The sequence below is a fragment of the Durio zibethinus genome, chromosome 10, assembly GCF_047325235.1.
Source record: "Durio zibethinus cultivar Kanyao isolate XHJ-2024 chromosome 10, ASM4732523v1, whole genome shotgun sequence".
Classification (NCBI taxonomy): Eukaryota; Viridiplantae; Streptophyta; class Magnoliopsida; order Malvales; family Malvaceae; genus Durio; species Durio zibethinus.
This window is the reverse complement of record NC_143171.1, coordinates 16458218-16468462: the sequence shown is the minus strand read 5'-3', so window position 1 is coordinate 16468462 and position 10245 is coordinate 16458218.

The following is a 10245-nucleotide window of genomic DNA, read 5'->3' as shown; positions in this document are numbered from 1 at the left end:
GATAGTTGGAGATCCTATGAGTTTGAGAAAAAGCCTTCAATTTAATGAAAAATTGAAATTAATTGATGAGTGTTAATTGAATCCTTAATCATGGATTAAGATTGGAATAGGAATGTACATATTTGAAATTACGAGTATAGAAAATTGAAGTTGGAATTGAATGATATTTTGAAATTTTAATTAATTGCACATGGGTTATAATGTTTGAGAATTTGTCTTAATGGGAATAGTCTGAATATTATTATTATGGTAAATAATTTTCATATATGTAAAGAAAGATATTCTTTTGATTTGGTTCTAAATTTTTATTGAGAAAGTATTAAAGGTTTGATTATATGAATTGCAAGTTTGTATAGTTAATTTGAAGTTTTTTTATTATATTTCTATTTGTGGTTATAGTTTGTAGCATAATATTGGATTCCTTAGAATTATATACTCATGAAGAATATTACCTATTATGGTACAAGTCTACACTTAGTAAGGAATTAAATTTGTTAATAAAAATTAAAGTTGTGGTTATCTAAATGATTTAGTAAAAAAGTTGGTTTTGAAGGAATAATGAACTTATAGAAAAAATATATATGTAGTGGTTAAGAATGATTTTTTTTTTAAATCTTAAAATTAGGTCTTAGTAACTAATCATGATTTTGTGTAGTTGGTGATATTGAGATAGCATTCAATTTATCAAAAAAATTAAAAAAATTATGAATAATATGATGTATTTGGTTATTGTTTATAACTATACTTTTAGCACAGATTCAAGTATTTAGAGTTCTTATTCATTGAAATTCTATAAGAGAATTTTATTTGAGTTATGATGCATAGGTTTTGACTTAGACTTAGAGTTGATAGCAATATATCTGGTCAAAAAGCTAATTCGAGACATTATGATATTCATGAAAATTTTAGAGAATTAATTGTCATATGATAATTGGTCTATGAAATTTGAAAGAATAATATTTAAAATTGGAGACAAATTAGGTAACCAAAGATTTATTGAGATTCATGATTAAATTTATGAAGTGTAAGACCTATTGAGATGAACTATTACATTGGTTGTCATTATCACAACCTGATAATGGTTAATTGATAGACATTTTCATATTATCGGTGAAAAATAAAAATGAAAATTCAAGTACTATGTGATTTTTTTTTGTGACTAAAGGATTTGTTAACATTGTTATTCAATTTTAAGTTTGTTATGGTTATGAATATTAGGTGTGAAAGAAATTGCATGAAATTTTTTGGACATGTATTTTTCTTGTTACAAAATAATGTTATGAATGTTAATTTGTTATTTTAGAGTTTTATTAGAAGGAAATATCAAAGTGTACAATGGAAACTTGATTTGATTTAAGTTATAAATTCTTAGGCTATTGTTAGCCGAGAAAATGATGAATCTTTAATAAATAAAGACATGGATGTTTGGTACAAATATTTTGTGTTCCTTCTAGAGGTTTTATCATTGATAGATATTCTTTTAAGCAATGCTTATATTATGACTTGAAGATAAACATATTTTTTATAACAATAATGATAAGACAAACATTTCATGACTTATTTTAAGGTTTTGTATAGAAGTAAATCCAAGTCTTAAACTTATTGGGATAAGGAAAAGGAAGGAAAAAACTTTTGTTTGTTGAATTTAAGGATCTAATGGCTAATAAATTTTAGTTCATCAAAGTATGATATCATAATGTATAGATCTGTAAATCTATAACAAGACTTAACAAATGGATTCACTACCAATCTTTTTTAACTAGGTGTGATTGGCCACCTAATGAATCTATCATTTTAAAGAGATCTTAAGCTTGACTAAGGGTCTCTAAAGAATAGGTTCTAACATTCTGAACAGAACTAGGTTTGGGAGTTCAATTACATATGGGGAAGGTTATATCACCCCCACAACGACCATCGTAAGAAGATATCATTTAATTTTAACTTATCCTAGCAATTATCTTGGTTCTAATGGTTTCTATTTTAATGTTTAAATATTGGAAATAACTTCTAAGATTTCTCCATCAATTTGAAAGAATTCTTAAAAGTACTTCCTCACCTCAAGAGTATTCAAGAATCCCATTTGTTTTCATGAAGAGGCTCCGTCATCGAAAAGATTAATCATTTTTTTGTTTTTTTTTATTTAAAATATATCTAATTATTATATCATTTGAGCCAAATTAGAAATATCTTCTTACCTAGAAATTTCTTAGATAATTAACCTTTTGTAATTACTAAGAATTTCATCCTTGAAATTTATTTTTTACTTTACAAGTTTTATTTCTAAATTTTCCACTATTTAGGTTTATTTAGAAAAACTTCTTTTTTTTGTTTTTTATCTTTTGAAAGAAAATAATATGAAAATTATTTTTTCGAAAATTTTTGAATTGAAAATAAATATTAATTATTATTATTGAAATTTTATCTAAATTATTCCACCATTTGGAAAAAATTTAGAAAAAAATTTCTCACTTAGGAATTTTATAGAAATTTACCATTTCTAATTTCAAAAAATTCCATCATTGGATAATAATTTATTCTCAAAAAAATAATAATGTTTTATTTTTTTATTTCTTCTAACTTTTCTTAAGATCCAATCATGCAAGCTATTTCAAAAATAAAAACAAGAAAATAAATTGAAAAAAAAAAATACATAAAAATGGAAAAAAAAAACCAAAAAAAGGAAAAATTGACTTGACTCGGTTTGGTTGGTGTCACGGCTTGGCTATAGGCACAGAAACTAGCTAGAGTGGTTAGTCAAATGGCTTGGCTTAGCCATAAGGCAAAAAAGACAAGTTACCGGTGTGGGTCACACTACAGGTCGAGTTACCCACTTAGAAACACACGGATCCTGCCATTCTCTATAATGTCCAAAATGATGTCATTTTACTTAGTTGTAAAAGCTAGAGTTTAGCCTTTTTCGTCAAACCTTACCTTTACCTTTTTCTCTTTTCTTTCCTTTTCTCCATTTATCTTTCTAAGAATAAGAGAACCCAGGTTGAAAACTTTAAGGGTTTCTAGATCCTAGCATCAACATTATTGTATTTCACCACTGTTCGGTGTCTAATCAAGCCAAAATTTTCACAGCCGCTACTTCTCACTCTCCTCATCTTGAATATGGGCTCATTTTGTAGTAAATCACTTCCTAACAGCGTAAATCTAAAGCTTAAGTCGAGGTTTTCACTTCTTTATTTCAACCTTTTTCATTGTCAGTTCTTTTCCAATATTTAATATGTTATTTTTCTCCTCAAGCTCCTTATCCTCACTATTCAAATCTCCTAGAAGTCAAGCATATAACTGCTATTACTAGAGGTGGGTTTCTAGTTTCCCTTTTTACTCTTCTCCTTTTTCATTTTATTTGATTCTTCACTTTTCATTTTTGATCTCCTTGGGTTTTTTACTTAAATTTGTTCTTCTTGAACCTATGTTGGCATGATTGATTGAGAATAGATGATGGTCTGATGAGACCATAATGGTGGTGGGTTGATGGTTCAATGATGGTACTGGTTGTGGTTCTAGTAATATAGGATAACTATGCTTAGTACTGTCTATGATGATGAAATTGCTGGGCTGGTTTCGGGCTATTGTAGAGCAGAGAGTAATGGGCTATTTTAGGTTGATTTTCATGGAGTCTAGGCTAATTTGGTGGTGGTAATAGGTTGATCGTCAATGGTAGTATGGTGTTGATAGTAGGGTAATCTAAATAAGATATGGTGGATTTGGTGGTAGTCGTGCCAGCAAGGGTGGGTTAATGTTAGTATGGAACACCGGTGAAACTATTGAGCTTTGGATTCTAGTGACGAGTGGTTTCAATTAAGATAAAGGTGTTTGGCAAAGAAGATGTTGATCGAAAGTTGCTAATAGTTGCTTTCTCTATTATTTTTTAGTGATTTTCTATCTGATCATAGTACACTATTGTCTCTGTGTGTATGGTGAAAGGATTAGCTTGGAATTTGGCAAATGAAAATGAAGGCAATTGTAGGCTTGTATGATCCAAAAATGTATCTCTAAATTGTTGCTTTTTCATTCATGTCCCCTTTTTGTTGTGAATTGCAAGGATTTATAAGTTAAAACTGTTAGAGTTTCAACTCAACTCCAATTAGTCTCCCAAAGCTAAAGATTAACACCTAACCTTATACTTTCTGATAATGAACATCACCAAGCCTAATCTCAAACTTTCAGTTTTTTTTTTTTTAATTTATCAATCAAATAATGAAATTAAATTAAAGATAAATCATAAAATATTTAACATAAATAAATAAGTAAATATGATACATACAAAATAAAGCCCAAAATAAAATGAATAAAAATCTTACAATCGAGCTTGGATCGAGCTCTAATTGACAACAAAATCCCAAACAAAATGGGATGTCTACAATTGTCCTTCTTTATGCAATTTTTGTGAAACAGGAATTTTGTAAAGATATAGACACCTCACTACATCTGGGTGAGACTTAACAACAACTACAAAATCTTGAAACTTTAAATATTTAGAATTTGAAGTATTCAAAAATTTTATAATCGACATTTGCTATTGAAACTCAAAGATTCACAATTTGAGTTCAAAGAATCATAATTTCAAAATTTAAAGGTTCTTCAAAGATTTGTAAGAATTTTTAGATTCAAAACAATTTTTAGATTTGCAAGAATTTTCAAGTTTGTAAGATGCAAAGATTTGCAAAAATTTTATTCCCAAAATTTCAGATTCATAAGGATTAAAGATTCGTAAGAATTTGATTTGCAAAATTTCAAATTCGTAAGATTTTTCAGCTTTGAAAGAATTCTGATTTGTAAAATTTTTCAACTTCTCAAGAAGTCAAATTTGCATTTGAGAGATTCACACCCAAAATTTTAATTCAAGGATTCGCATGAAAATTGTAATGCTCATACTCACATTTGAAAATTTTAGAGATTCATGCCCAAAAGTTAAAGATAGTTTTTTAAACTGTAGGGATTCACTTCCAAGATTTCAAAAATTTTGATTCAAAAAATTTTAGTGTTTCACATCCACTATTTCTTATTTAAAACTTTAGGATTTCATCCAAAATGTTAAAGCTTTTCACTTAAGTTCAAAGATTCACATTCTATAGTTTTAGAGTTTCACATCTAAATTCAAAGATTCTCATGCAAAAAATTTAGAGGTTCACATCCAAAAGTTCAAAGCTTCTCATTTGAGTTCAAAGATTCACATTCGATTGATTTTAAAGTTTCACATCAAATTCAAAGGTTCTCATTTAAAATATTTGGGGTTCATATCCAAAAGTTCAAAGCTTTTCATTCGAGTTCAAAGATTCACATTTTGAGAGATTCACATCCAGCATTTAAATATTCTCATTTAAAATTCAAAGTTTCTCATTTAAAACTTAAAGACAAAGATTCTCACTTAAAACTCAAAGACAAAGATTTTCATTCAAAACTCAAAGACAACGATTCTCATTCAAAGATTCTCATTTAAAATTCCTTAAAGATCTTAATCATTTTTAACATTTAAATGCTCCTTTAAAAGGCTCCACAACTTTAGAATTCTAAATGTTTTCATCATAAAACATTTTTCCATTTGAGGATTCCTAACCTTATCTTAAAAAGCTTTCCTCCTAAAATTCAAAATTTCTTGTCATGAAAATTCTCAATCTTTCATCAAAGTCAAAGTTTTGTAAAAAATGTCATGATAGTGATACAAATGTTTTCTTAATGATGTAAATGCAACAGTCTAGATTCTCACAATTATGCAGATGCCATATTCTAAACCATAATTCAAATGTTCACTACATGAGGCAAATGCATGGCCAACCAAGTATTCACCAAATTATATACAGGTATTGTTCAAACAATAATGCAAACACAATGCTTGGAATACATATATTAGTATCATGAAATTCTAATTAATTATGGAAATATAGTTCTCAAGACTCCACCATCTCATATTTTCCTTTTTTAGCTTCTTAGCACTAACCATTTTAGAACAAATTCCATTCACTGATCCACTTTATTTCCATCATTTGATCACAACTCACAAGCTTCATAGCACTAGCAACTTTAGAACAAATTTCATCACTAGTTCACATTATTTCCATCATTAGATCACAACTCATAGGTTATGTCAACCAATCCATTACCATATTCATCACTTGGTCATCCACTGTGTCTTTCCTAATTATCTTCTTAGGCTTCTTCCATTTTTCATTTCATTTTGCCCCTATCATCTTAAATTTCTTTCAAAAGAATGTAGGTATCTTCTTAGGCTTCTTCCATTTTTCATTTCATTTTGCCCTTATCATCTTAAATTTCTTTCAAAAGAATGTAAGAATCTTTTATAAACATTATTATTCATTAATTATCACTTGAATTCTTGACAAATATAATGCAATAATATATTTTCTTGATTTATTTTGGGGATAAGATAGTACAAATTGAATTGAGGAAAAGGTAATCAATGTAAGAATGAGTTTAGTACAAAAATAAATGGGGAAAGAAATAAGTTCAAAGCATGTCATTGGAATGAATGGTATAACGATATCCAAACAATGAATATTTAGATAATTCTTAACATTAATCTAGAATTCTTTTTCAAAAACTCATTCCATTATGTTTCAAAATCATTTTAAGCTAATCTAACTTTGCCCTAACTTTGGAGGATCTTCAAATGATATCTTTCATATGTTGAACTATCCACCTAATTATCAGCTCAAACGTTTTTTCTTTACCCAAATCATCTTTTTGGGTTTTCAATTTGAGTCTTCCTTGTCGTTTAAATTTTCATTTTTTTTTCATTTTTTCACTTCTTTCATTTTTTTCATTTTTCATCTTTTCACTTTTTTCCTTTATCCATTATTGATATCTCCACACATTAATCTCTAAAACACAAGAACATAGCATGATTCCATTGCTGCATCACAAGCATGCCATAGCCTAATATATGATCATTCAATTCAAGCATTCACATTTAATCAAAAATAGACTTTTAAGGGTTGTAATGTAGGCTATGGTGAAAGCTTATGAAAGAAATGGATAAAATAGGCTCAAAACATATATTTAAAGGGTTCAAAATCAAAGAATCATTTCTCATCATTTGATGCAATTTGAAACTTTGCCCCATTCCATATCATTTCACTACTTTTCTTTTTTTTTTTTTATTTCTCACAAAATGATTCCATTACTTCACTGCAAATCATGTGTGGCATTCATTTTTTTAAGGGGTTCTTCTTTCTCACTTTTTTACTCTCTATTGTTAAGACCTTTATGATCTTTTGTCTCTTTCTTCTTTCAAGTATGTTCTTATCAAAATTTACCCCTAGTATGAATGGTGATCATTGGTTGGGATTCTTTAAAAAAAATAATAAGAACAAAAGGGGTAACAATGGATGGTTTTATGAATCGTAAAAGAATGACGGCCCCTTTTTATCTCAAATGTGAAAACTTTCTTTTAAGATTATCTATTAAACAAAGACAAATTCATTGATCATTATAAAAGGACTGTATATCTTCAAGACATATCTATTTCACAATTGTTAGCAACTTGCTTCTTTTGCTCAAATAATTTTCTTAGAACAATATAATTGAGTTCTCAAAATTAAATCTCAAAATTAGTGCTACCATTGTTTAAACATTCATCATTTGAAATTTAAGAATGGGAATAAAAAGACATAGGAAAAAACAAAGCATGGAATAATGGTTGGGATGAAAGAGAAAATGTAATGAAATGCATCAATTTGCCTTTTATTAAAATGATAAAAAATGAAATCTTATTACATAAAAAAAAATCCTAACATTACTTTGAAAGAAATCTTAAAATGACAAGCAACATACAACTAGTCTTAACATCTTTCTCAAAATTATGCCCCCATGTGATCAGGTGAAAGATTTTTATTGACATTTTACTCCCCAATTTTTCAAAGCTCACTAAGCCTTTATGGATCAAATTTTACATCTTCTATTTGAAAACAGGATAAGTTTCAATAGAATGACCCATGTTCCCATTATGATAATAACATGTCGCATTAGCATCATACCATTTTGGATAGGGCAGCTTCAATGGTTCTAGAATAACTAAAGATACCAAGTTGTTTTTAACTAGTTTTGGGAATAACTCAGTGTAAGTCACAAGGATAAGATCAATGAGGCCCCTTTTTTAGTTATTCCAAGATCTCCTTAAACCACTCGCTTGGTTGTTAGGCTTTGAAGCTAATGTAGTGATATAACTAGACCTATATGTAGGTATTTAAAAAGCTAATTGGTAGGTTGGTGGGTAAGCTGGCTGTGGATATGGTTGGTAAGGGGCTTGCACAATACCATTAACTATGGGACAGTAAACAAGATGAATAGGGTAATGGATATAGAGTATAACTTTTGAATTGTTACCTGTCAAAATTCACAGCTTGGGCTTTAGTTTCTTTTTTTTTAGGCAACTCTCCTTTCTTAGTGGTTTTTCCTTCTTGAAGCTTGCCACTCTTGATGGCATTTTCAATAATTTCTCCTAAAATCACCATATTAGCAAAGTTATTTATTGCATTCCCTATCATCTTTTCATAATAAGGAGATTTTAAAGTGCTTACAAACAACATTGTGGTCTTTTTCTTAATCAAAGATGGCTAAACTTGAGTAGCTATATCTCTCCATCTCTGGGCATACTCCTTAAATGATTTAGTCATCTTTTTCTCCATATTTTGCAAAAAAAGATGATCAAAAGCTAGATCTATTATATACTTATATTGACTGATAAAGTCATGAGCCATCTTACTTCAAGAGTGAATGTGGGTTTTATCCAGCTGAACACATCATCTAACAACAGAGCCAGTAAGGTTATCTTAAAATACATACATTAATAGCTTTTCATTATTAGCATAGGTAGCTATTTTCTGGTAGTACATGATAATGTAAATTATTGGACACTTTGTACCATCATATTTTTTGAACTCTGAAACTTTAAAATTTGGAGGAATAATGATATCTAGGACTAAACAGAGCCCAACAACATCCATTAAACCATAAAAACCAATTCCCTCCACTACTTGTAACCTTTCTTCTAACAAGTTCATTTTCTATTCAGCTTTTGAGCCTTTTAAAGTCTCTTATTCCTTTGGCTTCAGCTTCTCTTTCTCTTCTGGATCATCCAAGTTAAGGATTGGTACAGATTCTATTACCTTTTTAATAAGGATAGGATTTACATAACTTTGGTAATGCCCTAAATTTGAAGTCGATGGCATTCTGGGGTATGTATACCCTATAAGGTATGTATACTATTATGATGGTGCATCCTATGTGGACTGAGCTTGACATGACCCATAACTAGGAGGATAAAAAAGATCAATAACATTTTTTTATGAAGGATGGTCTTGCAGGCTAGCATATTCTTTTAATTTGAACTCTAGTGTTGCACTGATGGTGAATAGGTTGAATTGGGTTCTTAGATGGTTGAGCTATCTTTGAACCTTGTACCATAATTAGCATGCTTATGTTACTAAATGTGTATAGAAAGAAGCTTTCAAAATTAACCTAACTTTTTTAATAATGAATGCATTGAATACTTGACATAACAAATTATGATTCATAAATACATGAATGTATACATAACAATGTATGAATACATGTACTGATGTATGTCTCATTATGATGCATGGATGGATACATATGTTAATGATGCTGGAATAAGATACAACACACAACATACATCAACTTAATCAACAAGGATAAAATAACATTTATCATGAAGGTGAAATGAATAAAGCTCAAAAGTCCACTCATATGTCTTAATTAGGGTTACATTTTAGTAATGAGTAGATATGGCTCTAACCTAAGGTTAGCTTCTTATGTATTACTATATGTGTTTTGGGTTAAATCTAAAGATTCCTAAATTGTTCTCACATCACTGTCCATCATAGACTAGTAAGATACTTCAACCCTCGCCCATCATAGGCTACAAATGAAAAAGATTCAATTTGAATGTAGTATTTCACTAGCCATTGTAAAGATTATCATCTCAAGAGAGTGTAGGTACTTAACTCCTTCCTAAGGAAGATAGAGCCTAGGTATAAAGCTTATATGATGCATATGCATATGATATTGTGTGGTGAAAGAATACATACATCTTGATTCATAATTTCTATAAGCAAAGTCAAAGAAAAAAAGTAAATGCAAACAAAAATGATGAATAATTGAAGACCAAGCAAAGCAAAAATTTAAGATAATTCAAATTAATTAATGGCTTGACTTTCGGTATCCTTAGTGAAGTCACCAAACTGTCATAACATA